At 45.3% G+C, this 16262-nt stretch overlaps 16 non-coding genes across 16 annotated transcripts; all 16 read left to right on the forward strand.

The window, feature by feature from the left end:
* Positions 1-390: 390 nt before the first annotated feature.
* On the forward strand, positions 391-505 carry LOC147677371 (U5 spliceosomal RNA). Its single transcript, XR_015303327.1, has one exon. It is a non-coding gene; the product is annotated as a U5 spliceosomal RNA (small nuclear RNA).
* Positions 506-1403: 898 nt separating this feature from the next.
* LOC147677372 (U5 spliceosomal RNA) lies at positions 1404-1518 on the forward strand. Its single transcript, XR_015302707.1, has one exon. It is a non-coding gene; the product is annotated as a U5 spliceosomal RNA (small nuclear RNA).
* An 898-nt stretch (positions 1519-2416) lies between these two features.
* LOC147677373 (U5 spliceosomal RNA) lies at positions 2417-2531 on the forward strand. The gene has a single exon (XR_015303328.1). It is a non-coding gene; the product is annotated as a U5 spliceosomal RNA (small nuclear RNA).
* An 898-nt stretch (positions 2532-3429) lies between these two features.
* LOC147677374 (U5 spliceosomal RNA) lies at positions 3430-3544 on the forward strand. The gene has a single exon (XR_015303329.1). It is a non-coding gene; the product is annotated as a U5 spliceosomal RNA (small nuclear RNA).
* An 898-nt stretch (positions 3545-4442) lies between these two features.
* Positions 4443-4557, forward strand: LOC147677375 (U5 spliceosomal RNA). The gene has a single exon (XR_015302708.1). It is a non-coding gene; the product is annotated as a U5 spliceosomal RNA (small nuclear RNA).
* An 898-nt stretch (positions 4558-5455) lies between these two features.
* On the forward strand, positions 5456-5570 carry LOC147677376 (U5 spliceosomal RNA). Its single transcript, XR_015303330.1, has one exon. It is a non-coding gene; the product is annotated as a U5 spliceosomal RNA (small nuclear RNA).
* An 898-nt stretch (positions 5571-6468) lies between these two features.
* LOC147677377 (U5 spliceosomal RNA) lies at positions 6469-6583 on the forward strand. Its single transcript, XR_015303331.1, has one exon. It is a non-coding gene; the product is annotated as a U5 spliceosomal RNA (small nuclear RNA).
* An 898-nt stretch (positions 6584-7481) lies between these two features.
* On the forward strand, positions 7482-7596 carry LOC147677378 (U5 spliceosomal RNA). The gene has a single exon (XR_015303332.1). It is a non-coding gene; the product is annotated as a U5 spliceosomal RNA (small nuclear RNA).
* An 898-nt stretch (positions 7597-8494) lies between these two features.
* LOC147677379 (U5 spliceosomal RNA) lies at positions 8495-8609 on the forward strand. The gene has a single exon (XR_015303333.1). It is a non-coding gene; the product is annotated as a U5 spliceosomal RNA (small nuclear RNA).
* An 898-nt stretch (positions 8610-9507) lies between these two features.
* Positions 9508-9622, forward strand: LOC147677380 (U5 spliceosomal RNA). Its single transcript, XR_015302709.1, has one exon. It is a non-coding gene; the product is annotated as a U5 spliceosomal RNA (small nuclear RNA).
* An 898-nt stretch (positions 9623-10520) lies between these two features.
* Positions 10521-10635, forward strand: LOC147677381 (U5 spliceosomal RNA). The gene has a single exon (XR_015303334.1). It is a non-coding gene; the product is annotated as a U5 spliceosomal RNA (small nuclear RNA).
* An 898-nt stretch (positions 10636-11533) lies between these two features.
* On the forward strand, positions 11534-11648 carry LOC147677382 (U5 spliceosomal RNA). The gene has a single exon (XR_015303335.1). It is a non-coding gene; the product is annotated as a U5 spliceosomal RNA (small nuclear RNA).
* An 898-nt stretch (positions 11649-12546) lies between these two features.
* LOC147677383 (U5 spliceosomal RNA) lies at positions 12547-12661 on the forward strand. Its single transcript, XR_015303336.1, has one exon. It is a non-coding gene; the product is annotated as a U5 spliceosomal RNA (small nuclear RNA).
* An 898-nt stretch (positions 12662-13559) lies between these two features.
* Positions 13560-13674, forward strand: LOC147677384 (U5 spliceosomal RNA). The gene has a single exon (XR_015302710.1). It is a non-coding gene; the product is annotated as a U5 spliceosomal RNA (small nuclear RNA).
* An 898-nt stretch (positions 13675-14572) lies between these two features.
* LOC147677385 (U5 spliceosomal RNA) lies at positions 14573-14687 on the forward strand. The gene has a single exon (XR_015303337.1). It is a non-coding gene; the product is annotated as a U5 spliceosomal RNA (small nuclear RNA).
* Positions 14688-15585: 898 nt separating this feature from the next.
* On the forward strand, positions 15586-15700 carry LOC147677386 (U5 spliceosomal RNA). The gene has a single exon (XR_015302711.1). It is a non-coding gene; the product is annotated as a U5 spliceosomal RNA (small nuclear RNA).
* The last annotated feature ends 562 nt before the right edge of the window (positions 15701-16262 follow it).

Raw genomic sequence — 16262 nt, forward strand, 5'->3', positions numbered from 1 at the left:
TTTGCATAGAACAGTGGTGGCTCACAGCCTATCGATTGGAGGGATGGTGGGGAAAGCGTAAAATCGTTGGGGACGAAAGTCCTACAGTGCCACTTCAGTGAAAGCCTGATTCACGCTTCCCGTTCCCCTTGCCCAGCAGCCCCGACACCTCCTAATGAGCTGAGGTGTGTACAAAAAGAATTTGCATATTCCCAGGCAGACACTTGGAACTGCCCACCTTTTTGCTTTTCTGTGCTTTGAGCAGAGACTCTGAAGTTTGATCCTGTTTCCCTCACCGGCCTAGTTCTTGCCCTCTTTTTTAGAGGCTGCAAATACCTCTCAGGTCCTCACCCTCGCAATGATAGGGTCTTTGATCTGGTGCCTCTAACCCCCAGAGAGCCATATTCTAACTTACTCTGGTTTCTCTTCAAAACGAAAAAATCTTTCGCCTTTTACTAAAGATTTCCGTGGAGAGGAACATTTACGAGTTTATTCAATTTTTTTAAGCCTTACCACAGGTGAGGCTGTTTATCATTTGTTTAAAAGAAAAGCATTAGAAGTTGGGGAACATTTAGGAGTTGTCTGCTACTGTTATAAGGGAACATGAGCTTGGTGTTTTATTCCTGATCTCTCTGCTTGCTCATTTGCATAGACAGAGTGTAGGAGAGGTGCATCATGGGAAAGAGCTTGGGCAGTGCATGAGATTGCTTTTCCTTGACTATCTTGAAACTGCACGATAGCAGGCAGTGTATTTTCTCTTTTCTCAACATTCCTGCTGCCAGAGGCCAGACGTCACTCTCCTTTTAAAAGGTGGCACCAAGAGTCATGCTGCGCTTTTCATAGGGCTTGCCCGTTATTTGTGCCCGTTAGAGGTGCCCTTAGAGGGTGGCCAATCCTGAGTCAGATTCCTCTCAGGTACACTTGAAGGGGCTCGTTTGTCTTGTTTCATGTGCCTCCAGCCTAGACAGATCTATACTTATATATTCAGCTTTAATGAAAATACGTGTGAAAAAGGGACTTAAAGTGCATGGCTATTTGCATAGAACAGTGGTGGCTCACAGCCTATCGATTGGAGGGATGGTGGGGAAAGCGTAAAATCGTTGGGGACGAAAGTCCTACAGTGCCACTTCAGTGAAAGCCTGATTCACGCTTCCCGTTCCCCTTGCCCAGCAGCCCCGACACCTCCTAATGAGCTGAGGTGTGTACAAAAAGAATTTGCATATTCCCAGGCAGACACTTGGAACTGCCCACCTTTTTGCTTTTCTGTGCTTTGAGCAGAGACTCTGAAGTTTGATCCTGTTTCCCTCACCGGCCTAGTTCTTGCCCTCTTTTTTAGAGGCTGCAAATACCTCTCAGGTCCTCACCCTCGCAATGATAGGGTCTTTGATCTGGTGCCTCTAACCCCCAGAGAGCCATATTCTAACTTACTCTGGTTTCTCTTCAAAACGAAAAAATCTTTCGCCTTTTACTAAAGATTTCTGTGGAGAGGAACATTTACGAGTTTATTCAATTTTTTTAAGCCTTACCACAGGTGAGGCTGTTTATCATTTGTTTAAAAGAAAAGCATTAGAAGTTGGGGAACATTTAGGAGTTGTCTGCTACTGTTATAAGGGAACATGAGCTTGGTGTTTTATTCCTGATCTCTCTGCTTGCTCATTTGCATAGACAGAGTGTAGGAGAGGTGCATCATGGGACAGAGCTTGGGCAGTGCATGAGATTGCTTTTCCTTGACTATCTTGAAACTGCACGATAGCAGGCAGTATATTTTCTCTTTTCTCAACATTCCTGCTGCCAGAGGCCAGACGTCACTCTCCTTTTAAAAGGTGGCACCAAGACTCATGCTGCGCTTTTCATAGGGCTTGCACGATATTTGTGCCCGTTAGAGGTGCCCTTAGAAGGTGGCCAATCCTGAGTCAGATTCCTCTCAGGTACACTTGAAGGGGCTCGTTAGTCTTGTTTCAAGTGCCTCCAGCCTAGACAGATCTATACTTATATATTCAGCTTTAATGAAAATACGTGTGAAAAAGGGACTTAAAGTGCATGGCTATTTGCATAGAACAGTGGTGGCTCACAGCCTATCGATTGGAGGGATGGTGGGGAAAGCGTAAAATCGTTGGGGACGAAAGTCCTACAGTGCCACTTCAGTGAAAGCCTGATTCACGCTTCCCGTTCCCCTTGCCCAGCAGCCCCGACACCTCCTAATGAGCTGAGGTGTGTACAAAAAGAATTTGCATATTCCCAGGCAGACACTTGGAACTGCCCACCTTTTTGCTTTTCTGTGCTTTGAGCAGAGACTCTGAAGTTTGATCCTGTTTCCCTCGCCGGCCTAGTTCTTGCCCTCTTTTTTAGAGGCTGCAAATACCTCTCAGGTCCTCACCCTCGCAATGATAGGGTCTTTGATCTGGTGCCTCTAACCCCCAGAGAGCCATATTCTAACTTACTCTGGTTTCTCTTCAAAACGAAAAAATCTTTCGCCTTTTACTAAAGATTTCCGTGGAGAGGAACATTTACGAGTTTATTCAATTTTTTTAAGCCTTACCACAGGTGAGGCTGTTTATCATTTGTTTAAAAGAAAAGCATTAGAAGTTGGGGAACATTTAGGAGTTGTCTGCTACTGTTATAAGGGAACATGAGCTTGGTGTTTTATTCCTGATCTCTCTGCTTGCTCATTTGCATAGACAGAGTGTAGGAGAGGTGCATCATGGGACAGAGCTTGGGCAGTGCATGAGATTGCTTTTCCTTGACTATCTTGAAACTGCACGATAGCAGGCAGTATATTTTCTCTTTTCTCAACATTCCTGCTGCCAGAGGCCAGACGTCACTCTCCTTTTAAAAGGTGGCACCAAGACTCATGCTGCGCTTTTCATAGGGCTTGCACGATATTTGTGCCCGTTAGAGGTGCCCTTAGAAGGTGGCCAATCCTGAGTCAGATTCCTCTCAGGTACACTTGAAGGGGCTCGTTAGTCTTGTTTCAAGTGCCTCCAGCCTAGACAGATCTATACTTATATATTCAGCTTTAATGAAAATACGTGTGAAAAAGGGACTTAAAGTGCATGGCTATTTGCATAGAACAGTGGTGGCTCACAGCCTATCGATTGGAGGGATGGTGGGGAAAGCGTAAAATCGTTGGGGACGAAAGTCCTACAGTGCCACTTCAGTGAAAGCCTGATTCACGCTTCCCGTTCCCCTTGCCCAGCAGCCCCGACACCTCCTAATGAGCTGAGGTGTGTACAAAAAGAATTTGCATATTCCCAGGCAGACACTTGGAACTGCCCACCTTTTTGCTTTTCTGTGCTTTGAGCAGAGACTCTGAAGTTTGATCCTGTTTCCCTCGCCGGCCTAGTTCTTGCCCTCTTTTTTAGAGGCTGCAAATACCTCTCAGGTCCTCACCCTCGCAATGATAGGGTCTTTGATCTGGTGCCTCTAACCCCCAGAGAGCCATATTCTAACTTACTCTGGTTTCTCTTCAAAACGAAAAAATCTTTCGCCTTTTACTAAAGATTTCCGTGGAGAGGAACATTTACGAGTTTATTCAATTTTTTTAAGCCTTACCACAGGTGAGGCTGTTTATCATTTGTTTAAAAGAAAAGCATTAGAAGTTGGGGAACATTTAGGAGTTGTCTGCTACTGTTATAAGGGAACATGAGCTTGGTGTTTTATTCCTGATCTCTCTGCTTGCTCATTTGCATAGACAGAGTGTAGGAGAGGTGCATCATGGGACAGAGCTTGGGCAGTGCATGAGATTGCTTTTCCTTGACTATCTTGAAACTGCACGATAGCAGGCAGTATATTTTCTCTTTTCTCAACATTCCTGCTGCCAGAGGCCAGACGTCACTCTCCTTTTAAAAGGTGGCACCAAGAGTCATGCTGCGCTTTTCATAGGGCTTGCCCGTTATTTGTGCCCGTTAGAGGTGCCCTTAGAGGGTGGCCAATCCTGAGTCAGATTCCTCTCAGGTACACTTGAAGGGGCTCGTTTGTCTTGTTTCATGTGCCTCCAGCCTAGACAGATCTATACTTATATATTCAGCTTTAATGAAAATACGTGTGAAAAAGGGACTTAAAGTGCATGGCTATTTGCATAGAACAGTGGTGGCTCACAGCCTATCGATTGGAGGGATGGTGGGGAAAGCGTAAAATCGTTGGGGACGAAAGTCCTACAGTGCCACTTCAGTGAAAGCCTGATTCACGCTTCCCGTTCCCCTTGCCCAGCAGCCCCGACACCTCCTAATGAGCTGAGGTGTGTACAAAAAGAATTTGCATATTCCCAGGCAGACACTTGGAACTGCCCACCTTTTTGCTTTTCTGTGCTTTGAGCAGAGACTCTGAAGTTTGATCCTGTTTCCCTCACCGGCCTAGTTCTTGCCCTCTTTTTTAGAGGCTGCAAATACCTCTCAGGTCCTCACCCTCGCAATGATAGGGTCTTTGATCTGGTGCCTCTAACCCCCAGAGAGCCATATTCTAACTTACTCTGGTTTCTCTTCAAAACGAAAAAATCTTTCGCCTTTTACTAAAGATTTCTGTGGAGAGGAACATTTACGAGTTTATTCAATTTTTTTAAGCCTTACCACAGGTGAGGCTGTTTATCATTTGTTTAAAAGAAAAGCATTAGAAGTTGGGGAACATTTAGGAGTTGTCTGCTACTGTTATAAGGGAACATGAGCTTGGTGTTTTATTCCTGATCTCTCTGCTTGCTCATTTGCATAGACAGAGTGTAGGAGAGGTGCATCATGGGACAGAGCTTGGGCAGTGCATGAGATTGCTTTTCCTTGACTATCTTGAAACTGCACGATAGCAGGCAGTATATTTTCTCTTTTCTCAACATTCCTGCTGCCAGAGGCCAGACGTCACTCTCCTTTTAAAAGGTGGCACCAAGACTCATGCTGCGCTTTTCATAGGGCTTGCACGATATTTGTGCCCGTTAGAGGTGCCCTTAGAAGGTGGCCAATCCTGAGTCAGATTCCTCTCAGGTACACTTGAAGGGGCTCGTTAGTCTTGTTTCAAGTGCCTCCAGCCTAGACAGATCTATACTTATATATTCAGCTTTAATGAAAATACGTGTGAAAAAGGGACTTAAAGTGCATGGCTATTTGCATAGAACAGTGGTGGCTCACAGCCTATCGATTGGAGGGATGGTGGGGAAAGCGTAAAATCGTTGGGGACGAAAGTCCTACAGTGCCACTTCAGTGAAAGCCTGATTCACGCTTCCCGTTCCCCTTGCCCAGCAGCCCCGACACCTCCTAATGAGCTGAGGTGTGTACAAAAAGAATTTGCATATTCCCAGGCAGACACTTGGAACTGCCCACCTTTTTGCTTTTCTGTGCTTTGAGCAGAGACTCTGAAGTTTGATCCTGTTTCCCTCGCCGGCCTAGTTCTTGCCCTCTTTTTTAGAGGCTGCAAATACCTCTCAGGTCCTCACCCTCGCAATGATAGGGTCTTTGATCTGGTGCCTCTAACCCCCAGAGAGCCATATTCTAACTTACTCTGGTTTCTCTTCAAAACGAAAAAATCTTTCGCCTTTTACTAAAGATTTCCGTGGAGAGGAACATTTACGAGTTTATTCAATTTTTTTAAGCCTTACCACAGGTGAGGCTGTTTATCATTTGTTTAAAAGAAAAGCATTAGAAGTTGGGGAACATTTAGGAGTTGTCTGCTACTGTTATAAGGGAACATGAGCTTGGTGTTTTATTCCTGATCTCTCTGCTTGCTCATTTGCATAGACAGAGTGTAGGAGAGGTGCATCATGGGACAGAGCTTGGGCAGTGCATGAGATTGCTTTTCCTTGACTATCTTGAAACTGCACGATAGCAGGCAGTATATTTTCTCTTTTCTCAACATTCCTGCTGCCAGAGGCCAGACGTCACTCTCCTTTTAAAAGGTGGCACCAAGACTCATGCTGCGCTTTTCATAGGGCTTGCACGATATTTGTGCCCGTTAGAGGTGCCCTTAGAAGGTGGCCAATCCTGAGTCAGATTCCTCTCAGGTACACTTGAAGGGGCTCGTTAGTCTTGTTTCAAGTGCCTCCAGCCTAGACAGATCTATACTTATATATTCAGCTTTAATGAAAATACGTGTGAAAAAGGGACTTAAAGTGCATGGCTATTTGCATAGAACAGTGGTGGCTCACAGCCTATCGATTGGAGGGATGGTGGGGAAAGCGTAAAATCGTTGGGGACGAAAGTCCTACAGTGCCACTTCAGTGAAAGCCTGATTCACGCTTCCCGTTCCCCTTGCCCAGCAGCCCCGACACCTCCTAATGAGCTGAGGTGTGTACAAAAAGAATTTGCATATTCCCAGGCAGACACTTGGAACTGCCCACCTTTTTGCTTTTCTGTGCTTTGAGCAGAGACTCTGAAGTTTGATCCTGTTTCCCTCACCGGCCTAGTTCTTGCCCTCTTTTTTAGAGGCTGCAAATACCTCTCAGGTCCTCACCCTCGCAATGATAGGGTCTTTGATCTGGTGCCTCTAACCCCCAGAGAGCCATATTCTAACTTACTCTGGTTTCTCTTCAAAACGAAAAAATCTTTCGCCTTTTACTAAAGATTTCCGTGGAGAGGAACATTTACGAGTTTATTCAATTTTTTTAAGCCTTACCACAGGTGAGGCTGTTTATCATTTGTTTAAAAGAAAAGCATTAGAAGTTGGGGAACATTTAGGAGTTGTCTGCTACTGTTATAAGGGAACATGAGCTTGGTGTTTTATTCCTGATCTCTCTGCTTGCTCATTTGCATAGACAGAGTGTAGGAGAGGTGCATCATGGGAAAGAGCTTGGGCAGTGCATGAGATTGCTTTTCCTTGACTATCTTGAAACTGCACGATAGCAGGCAGTGTATTTTCTCTTTTCTCAACATTCCTGCTGCCAGAGGCCAGACGTCACTCTCCTTTTAAAAGGTGGCACCAAGAGTCATGCTGCGCTTTTCATAGGGCTTGCCCGTTATTTGTGCCCGTTAGAGGTGCCCTTAGAGGGTGGCCAATCCTGAGTCAGATTCCTCTCAGGTACACTTGAAGGGGCTCGTTTGTCTTGTTTCATGTGCCTCCAGCCTAGACAGATCTATACTTATATATTCAGCTTTAATGAAAATACGTGTGAAAAAGGGACTTAAAGTGCATGGCTATTTGCATAGAACAGTGGTGGCTCACAGCCTATCGATTGGAGGGATGGTGGGGAAAGCGTAAAATCGTTGGGGACGAAAGTCCTACAGTGCCACTTCAGTGAAAGCCTGATTCACGCTTCCCGTTCCCCTTGCCCAGCAGCCCCGACACCTCCTAATGAGCTGAGGTGTGTACAAAAAGAATTTGCATATTCCCAGGCAGACACTTGGAACTGCCCACCTTTTTGCTTTTCTGTGCTTTGAGCAGAGACTCTGAAGTTTGATCCTGTTTCCCTCGCCGGCCTAGTTCTTGCCCTCTTTTTTAGAGGCTGCAAATACCTCTCAGGTCCTCACCCTCGCAATGATAGGGTCTTTGATCTGGTGCCTCTAACCCCCAGAGAGCCATATTCTAACTTACTCTGGTTTCTCTTCAAAACGAAAAAATCTTTCGCCTTTTACTAAAGATTTCCGTGGAGAGGAACATTTACGAGTTTATTCAATTTTTTTAAGCCTTACCACAGGTGAGGCTGTTTATCATTTGTTTAAAAGAAAAGCATTAGAAGTTGGGGAATATTTAGGAGTTGTCTGCTACTGTTATAAGGGAACATGAGCTTGGTGTTTTATTCCTGATCTCTCTGCTTGCTCATTTGCATAGACAGAGTGTAGGAGAGGTGCATCATGGGAAAGAGCTTGGGCAGTGCATGAGATTGCTTTTCCTTGACTATCTTGAAACTGCACGATAGCAGGCAGTATATTTTCTCTTTTCTCAACATTCCTGCTGCCAGAGGCCAGACGTCACTCTCCTTTTAAAAGGTGGCACCAAGACTCACGCTGCGCTTTTCATAGGGCTTGCACGATATTTGTGCCCGTTAGAGGTGCCCTTAGAAGGTGGCCAATCCTGAGTCAGATTCCTCTCAGGTACACTTGAAGGGGCTCGTTAGTCTTGTTTCAAGTGCCTCCAGCCTAGACAGATCTATACTTATATATTCAGCTTTAATGAAAATACGTGTGAAAAAGGGACTTAAAGTGCATGGCTATTTGCATAGAACAGTGGTGGCTCACAGCCTATCGATTGGAGGGATGGTGGGGAAAGCGTAAAATCGTTGGGGACGAAAGTCCTACAGTGCCACTTCAGTGAAAGCCTGATTCACGCTTCCCGTTCCCCTTGCCCAGCAGCCCCGACACCTCCTAATGAGCTGAGGTGTGTACAAAAAGAATTTGCATATTCCCAGGCAGACACTTGGAACTGCCCACCTTTTTGCTTTTCTGTGCTTTGAGCAGAGACTCTGAAGTTTGATCCTGTTTCCCTCGCCGGCCTAGTTCTTGCCCTCTTTTTTAGAGGCTGCAAATACCTCTCAGGTCCTCACCCTCGCAATGATAGGGTCTTTGATCTGGTGCCTCTAACCCCCAGAGAGCCATATTCTAACTTACTCTGGTTTCTCTTCAAAACGAAAAAATCTTTCGCCTTTTACTAAAGATTTCCGTGGAGAGGAACATTTACGAGTTTATTCAATTTTTTTAAGCCTTACCACAGGTGAGGCTGTTTATCATTTGTTTAAAAGAAAAGCATTAGAAGTTGGGGAACATTTAGGAGTTGTCTGCTACTGTTATAAGGGAACATGAGCTTGGTGTTTTATTCCTGATCTCTCTGCTTGCTCATTTGCATAGACAGAGTGTAGGAGAGGTGCATCATGGGACAGAGCTTGGGCAGTGCATGAGATTGCTTTTCCTTGACTATCTTGAAACTGCACGATAGCAGGCAGTATATTTTCTCTTTTCTCAACATTCCTGCTGCCAGAGGCCAGACGTCACTCTCCTTTTAAAAGGTGGCACCAAGACTCATGCTGCGCTTTTCATAGGGCTTGCACGATATTTGTGCCCGTTAGAGGTGCCCTTAGAAGGTGGCCAATCCTGAGTCAGATTCCTCTCAGGTACACTTGAAGGGGCTCGTTAGTCTTGTTTCAAGTGCCTCCAGCCTAGACAGATCTATACTTATATATTCAGCTTTAATGAAAATACGTGTGAAAAAGGGACTTAAAGTGCATGGCTATTTGCATAGAACAGTGGTGGCTCACAGCCTATCGATTGGAGGGATGGTGGGGAAAGCGTAAAATCGTTGGGGACGAAAGTCCTACAGTGCCACTTCAGTGAAAGCCTGATTCACGCTTCCCGTTCCCCTTGCCCAGCAGCCCCGACACCTCCTAATGAGCTGAGGTGTGTACAAAAAGAATTTGCATATTCCCAGGCAGACACTTGGAACTGCCCACCTTTTTGCTTTTCTGTGCTTTGAGCAGAGACTCTGAAGTTTGATCCTGTTTCCCTCACCGGCCTAGTTCTTGCCCTCTTTTTTAGAGGCTGCAAATACCTCTCAGGTCCTCACCCTCGCAATGATAGGGTCTTTGATCTGGTGCCTCTAACCCCCAGAGAGCCATATTCTAACTTACTCTGGTTTCTCTTCAAAACGAAAAAATCTTTCGCCTTTTACTAAAGATTTCTGTGGAGAGGAACATTTACGAGTTTATTCAATTTTTTTAAGCCTTACCACAGGTGAGGCTGTTTATCATTTGTTTAAAAGAAAAGCATTAGAAGTTGGGGAACATTTAGGAGTTGTCTGCTACTGTTATAAGGGAACATGAGCTTGGTGTTTTATTCCTGATCTCTCTGCTTGCTCATTTGCATAGACAGAGTGTAGGAGAGGTGCATCATGGGACAGAGCTTGGGCAGTGCATGAGATTGCTTTTCCTTGACTATCTTGAAACTGCACGATAGCAGGCAGTATATTTTCTCTTTTCTCAACATTCCTGCTGCCAGAGGCCAGACGTCACTCTCCTTTTAAAAGGTGGCACCAAGACTCATGCTGCGCTTTTCATAGGGCTTGCACGATATTTGTGCCCGTTAGAGGTGCCCTTAGAAGGTGGCCAATCCTGAGTCAGATTCCTCTCAGGTACACTTGAAGGGGCTCGTTAGTCTTGTTTCAAGTGCCTCCAGCCTAGACAGATCTATACTTATATATTCAGCTTTAATGAAAATACGTGTGAAAAAGGGACTTAAAGTGCATGGCTATTTGCATAGAACAGTGGTGGCTCACAGCCTATCGATTGGAGGGATGGTGGGGAAAGCGTAAAATCGTTGGGGACGAAAGTCCTACAGTGCCACTTCAGTGAAAGCCTGATTCACGCTTCCCGTTCCCCTTGCCCAGCAGCCCCGACACCTCCTAATGAGCTGAGGTGTGTACAAAAAGAATTTGCATATTCCCAGGCAGACACTTGGAACTGCCCACCTTTTTGCTTTTCTGTGCTTTGAGCAGAGACTCTGAAGTTTGATCCTGTTTCCCTCGCCGGCCTAGTTCTTGCCCTCTTTTTTAGAGGCTGCAAATACCTCTCAGGTCCTCACCCTCGCAATGATAGGGTCTTTGATCTGGTGCCTCTAACCCCCAGAGAGCCATATTCTAACTTACTCTGGTTTCTCTTCAAAACGAAAAAATCTTTCGCCTTTTACTAAAGATTTCCGTGGAGAGGAACATTTACGAGTTTATTCAATTTTTTTAAGCCTTACCACAGGTGAGGCTGTTTATCATTTGTTTAAAAGAAAAGCATTAGAAGTTGGGGAACATTTAGGAGTTGTCTGCTACTGTTATAAGGGAACATGAGCTTGGTGTTTTATTCCTGATCTCTCTGCTTGCTCATTTGCATAGACAGAGTGTAGGAGAGGTGCATCATGGGACAGAGCTTGGGCAGTGCATGAGATTGCTTTTCCTTGACTATCTTGAAACTGCACGATAGCAGGCAGTATATTTTCTCTTTTCTCAACATTCCTGCTGCCAGAGGCCAGACGTCACTCTCCTTTTAAAAGGTGGCACCAAGACTCATGCTGCGCTTTTCATAGGGCTTGCACGATATTTGTGCCCGTTAGAGGTGCCCTTAGAAGGTGGCCAATCCTGAGTCAGATTCCTCTCAGGTACACTTGAAGGGGCTCGTTAGTCTTGTTTCAAGTGCCTCCAGCCTAGACAGATCTATACTTATATATTCAGCTTTAATGAAAATACGTGTGAAAAAGGGACTTAAAGTGCATGGCTATTTGCATAGAACAGTGGTGGCTCACAGCCTATCGATTGGAGGGATGGTGGGGAAAGCGTAAAATCGTTGGGGACGAAAGTCCTACAGTGCCACTTCAGTGAAAGCCTGATTCACGCTTCCCGTTCCCCTTGCCCAGCAGCCCCGACACCTCCTAATGAGCTGAGGTGTGTACAAAAAGAATTTGCATATTCCCAGGCAGACACTTGGAACTGCCCACCTTTTTGCTTTTCTGTGCTTTGAGCAGAGACTCTGAAGTTTGATCCTGTTTCCCTCGCCGGCCTAGTTCTTGCCCTCTTTTTTAGAGGCTGCAAATACCTCTCAGGTCCTCACCCTCGCAATGATAGGGTCTTTGATCTGGTGCCTCTAACCCCCAGAGAGCCATATTCTAACTTACTCTGGTTTCTCTTCAAAACGAAAAAATCTTTCGCCTTTTACTAAAGATTTCCGTGGAGAGGAACATTTACGAGTTTATTCAATTTTTTTAAGCCTTACCACAGGTGAGGCTGTTTATCATTTGTTTAAAAGAAAAGCATTAGAAGTTGGGGAATATTTAGGAGTTGTCTGCTACTGTTATAAGGGAACATGAGCTTGGTGTTTTATTCCTGATCTCTCTGCTTGCTCATTTGCATAGACAGAGTGTAGGAGAGGTGCATCATGGGAAAGAGCTTGGGCAGTGCATGAGATTGCTTTTCCTTGACTATCTTGAAACTGCACGATAGCAGGCAGTATATTTTCTCTTTTCTCAACATTCCTGCTGCCAGAGGCCAGACGTCACTCTCCTTTTAAAAGGTGGCACCAAGACTCACGCTGCGCTTTTCATAGGGCTTGCACGATATTTGTGCCCGTTAGAGGTGCCCTTAGAAGGTGGCCAATCCTGAGTCAGATTCCTCTCAGGTACACTTGAAGGGGCTCGTTAGTCTTGTTTCAAGTGCCTCCAGCCTAGACAGATCTATACTTATATATTCAGCTTTAATGAAAATACGTGTGAAAAAGGGACTTAAAGTGCATGGCTATTTGCATAGAACAGTGGTGGCTCACAGCCTATCGATTGGAGGGATGGTGGGGAAAGCGTAAAATCGTTGGGGACGAAAGTCCTACAGTGCCACTTCAGTGAAAGCCTGATTCACGCTTCCCGTTCCCCTTGCCCAGCAGCCCCGACACCTCCTAATGAGCTGAGGTGTGTACAAAAAGAATTTGCATATTCCCAGGCAGACACTTGGAACTGCCCACCTTTTTGCTTTTCTGTGCTTTGAGCAGAGACTCTGAAGTTTGATCCTGTTTCCCTCGCCGGCCTAGTTCTTGCCCTCTTTTTTAGAGGCTGCAAATACCTCTCAGGTCCTCACCCTCGCAATGATAGGGTCTTTGATCTGGTGCCTCTAACCCCCAGAGAGCCATATTCTAACTTACTCTGGTTTCTCTTCAAAACGAAAAAATCTTTCGCCTTTTACTAAAGATTTCCGTGGAGAGGAACATTTACGAGTTTATTCAATTTTTTTAAGCCTTACCACAGGTGAGGCTGTTTATCATTTGTTTAAAAGAAAAGCATTAGAAGTTGGGGAACATTTAGGAGTTGTCTGCTACTGTTATAAGGGAACATGAGCTTGGTGTTTTATTCCTGATCTCTCTGCTTGCTCATTTGCATAGACAGAGTGTAGGAGAGGTGCATCATGGGACAGAGCTTGGGCAGTGCATGAGATTGCTTTTCCTTGACTATCTTGAAACTGCACGATAGCAGGCAGTATATTTTCTCTTTTCTCAACATTCCTGCTGCCAGAGGCCAGACGTCACTCTCCTTTTAAAAGGTGGCACCAAGACTCATGCTGCGCTTTTCATAGGGCTTGCACGATATTTGTGCCCGTTAGAGGTGCCCTTAGAAGGTGGCCAATCCTGAGTCAGATTCCTCTCAGGTACACTTGAAGGGGCTCGTTAGTCTTGTTTCAAGTGCCTCCAGCCTAGACAGATCTATACTTATATATTCAGCTTTAATGAAAATACGTGTGAAAAAGGGACTTAAAGTGCATGGCTATTTGCATAGAACAGTGGTGGCTCACAGCCTATCGATTGGAGGGATGGTGGGGAAAGCGTAAAATCGTTGGGGACGAAAGTCCTACAGTGCCACTTCAGTGAAAGCCTGATTCACGCTTCCCGTTCCCCTTGCCCAGCAGCCCCGACACCTCCTAATGAGCTGAGGTGTGTACAAAAAGAATTTGCATATTCCCAGGCAGACACTTGGAACTGCCCACCTTTTTGCTTTTCTGTGCTTTGAGCAGAGACTCTGAAGTTTGATCCTGTTTCCCTCACCGGCCTAGTTCTTGCCCTCTTTTTTAGAGGCTGCAAATACCTCTCAGGTCCTCACCCTCGCAATGATAGGGTCTTTGATCTGGTGCCTCTAACCCCCAGAGAGCCATATTCTAACTTACTCTGGTTTCTCTTCAAAACGAAAAAATCTTTCGCCTTTTACTAAAGATTTCTGTGGAGAGGAACATTTACGAGTTTATTCAATTTTTTTAAGCCTTACCACAGGTGAGGCTGTTTATCATTTGTTTAAAAGAAAAGCATTAGAAGTTGGGGAACATTTAGGAGTTGTCTGCTACTGTTATAAGGGAACATGAGCTTGGTGTTTTATTCCTGATCTCTCTGCTTGCTCATTTGCATAGACAGAGTGTAGGAGAGGTGCATCATGGGACAGAGCTTGGGCAGTGCATGAGATTGCTTTTCCTTGACTATCTTGAAACTGCACGATAGCAGGCAGTATATTTTCTCTTTTCTCAACATTCCTGCTGCCAGAGGCCAGACGTCACTCTCCTTTTAAAAGGTGGCACCAAGACTCATGCTGCGCTTTTCATAGGGCTTGCACGATATTTGTGCCCGTTAGAGGTGCCCTTAGAAGGTGGCCAATCCTGAGTCAGATTCCTCTCAGGTACACTTGAAGGGGCTCGTTAGTCTTGTTTCAAGTGCCTCCAGCCTAGACAGATCTATACTTATATATTCAGCTTTAATGAAAATACGTGTGAAAAAGGGACTTAAAGTGCATGGCTATTTGCATAGAACAGTGGTGGCTCACAGCCTATCGATTGGAGGGATGGTGGGGAAAGCGTAAAATCGTTGGGGACGAAAGTCCTACAGTGCCACTTCAGTGAAAGCCTGATTCACGCTTCCCGTTCCCCTTGCCCAGCAGCCCCGACACCTCCTAATGAGCTGAGGTGTGTACAAAAAGAATTTGCATATTCCCAGGCAGACACTTGGAACTGCCCACCTTTTTGCTTTTCTGTGCTTTGAGCAGAGACTCTGAAGTTTGATCCTGTTTCCCTCGCCGGCCTAGTTCTTGCCCTCTTTTTTAGAGGCTGCAAATACCTCTCAGGTCCTCACCCTCGCAATGATAGGGTCTTTGATCTGGTGCCTCTAACCCCCAGAGAGCCATATTCTAACTTACTCTGGTTTCTCTTCAAAACGAAAAAATCTTTCGCCTTTTACTAAAGATTTCCGTGGAGAGGAACATTTACGAGTTTATTCAATTTTTTTAAGCCTTACCACAGGTGAGGCTGTTTATCATTTGTTTAAAAGAAAAGCATTAGAAGTTGGGGAACATTTAGGAGTTGTCTGCTACTGTTATAAGGGAACATGAGCTTGGTGTTTTATTCCTGATCTCTCTGCTTGCTCATTTGCATAGACAGAGTGTAGGAGAGGTGCATCATGGGACAGAGCTTGGGCAGTGCATGAGATTGCTTTTCCTTGACTATCTTGAAACTGCACGATAGCAGGCAGTATATTTTCTCTTTTCTCAACATTCCTGCTGCCAGAGGCCAGACGTCACTCTCCTTTTAAAAGGTGGCACCAAGACTCATGCTGCGCTTTTCATAGGGCTTGCACGATATTTGTGCCCGTTAGAGGTGCCCTTAGAAGGTGGCCAATCCTGAGTCAGATTCCTCTCAGGTACACTTGAAGGGGCTCGTTAGTCTTGTTTCAAGTGCCTCCAGCCTAGACAGATCTATACTTATATATTCAGCTTTAATGAAAATACGTGTGAAAAAGGGACTTAAAGTGCATGGCTATTTGCATAGAACAGTGGTGGCTCACAGCCTATCGATTGGAGGGATGGTGGGGAAAGCGTAAAATCGTTGGGGACGAAAGTCCTACAGTGCCACTTCAGTGAAAGCCTGATTCACGCTTCCCGTTCCCCTTGCCCAGCAGCCCCGACACCTCCTAATGAGCTGAGGTGTGTACAAAAAGAATTTGCATATTCCCAGGCAGACACTTGGAACTGCCCACCTTTTTGCTTTTCTGTGCTTTGAGCAGAGACTCTGAAGTTTGATCCTGTTTCCCTCACCGGCCTAGTTCTTGCCCTCTTTTTTAGAGGCTGCAAATACCTCTCAGGTCCTCACCCTCGCAATGATAGGGTCTTTGATCTGGTGCCTCTAACCCCCAGAGAGCCATATTCTAACTTACTCTGGTTTCTCTTCAAAACGAAAAAATCTTTCGCCTTTTACTAAAGATTTCTGTGGAGAGGAACATTTACGAGTTTATTCAATTTTTTTAAGCCTTACCACAGGTGAGGCTGTTTATCATTTGTTTAAAAGAAAAGCATTAGAAGTTGGGGAACATTTAGGAGTTGTCTGCTACTGTTATAAGGGAACATGAGCTTGGTGTTTTATTCCTGATCTCTCTGCTTGCTCATTTGCATAGACAGAGTGTAGGAGAGGTGCATCATGGGACAGAGCTTGGGCAGTGCATGAGATTGCTTTTCCTTGACTATCTTGAAACTGCACGATAGCAGGCAGTATATTTTCTCTTTTCTCAACATTCCTGCTGCCAGAGGCCAGACGTCACTCTCCTTTTAAAAGGTGGCACCAAGACTCATGCTGCGCTTTTCATAGGGCTTGCACGATATTTGTGCCCGTTAGAGGTGCCCTTAGAAGGTGGCCAATCCTGAGTCAGATTCCTCTCAGGTACACTTGAAGGGGCTCGTTAGTCTTGTTTCAAGTGCCTCCAGCCTAGACAGATCTATACTTATATATTCAGCTTTAATGAAAATACGTGTGAAAAAGGGACTTAAAGTGCATGGCTATTTGCATAGAACAGTGGTGGCTCACAGCCTATCGATTGGAGGGATGGTGGGGAA

This window comes from Lissotriton vulgaris, chromosome 12, assembly GCF_964263255.1.
Source record: "Lissotriton vulgaris chromosome 12, aLisVul1.2, whole genome shotgun sequence".
In the NCBI taxonomy this organism is placed as follows: Eukaryota; Metazoa; Chordata; class Amphibia; order Caudata; family Salamandridae; genus Lissotriton; species Lissotriton vulgaris.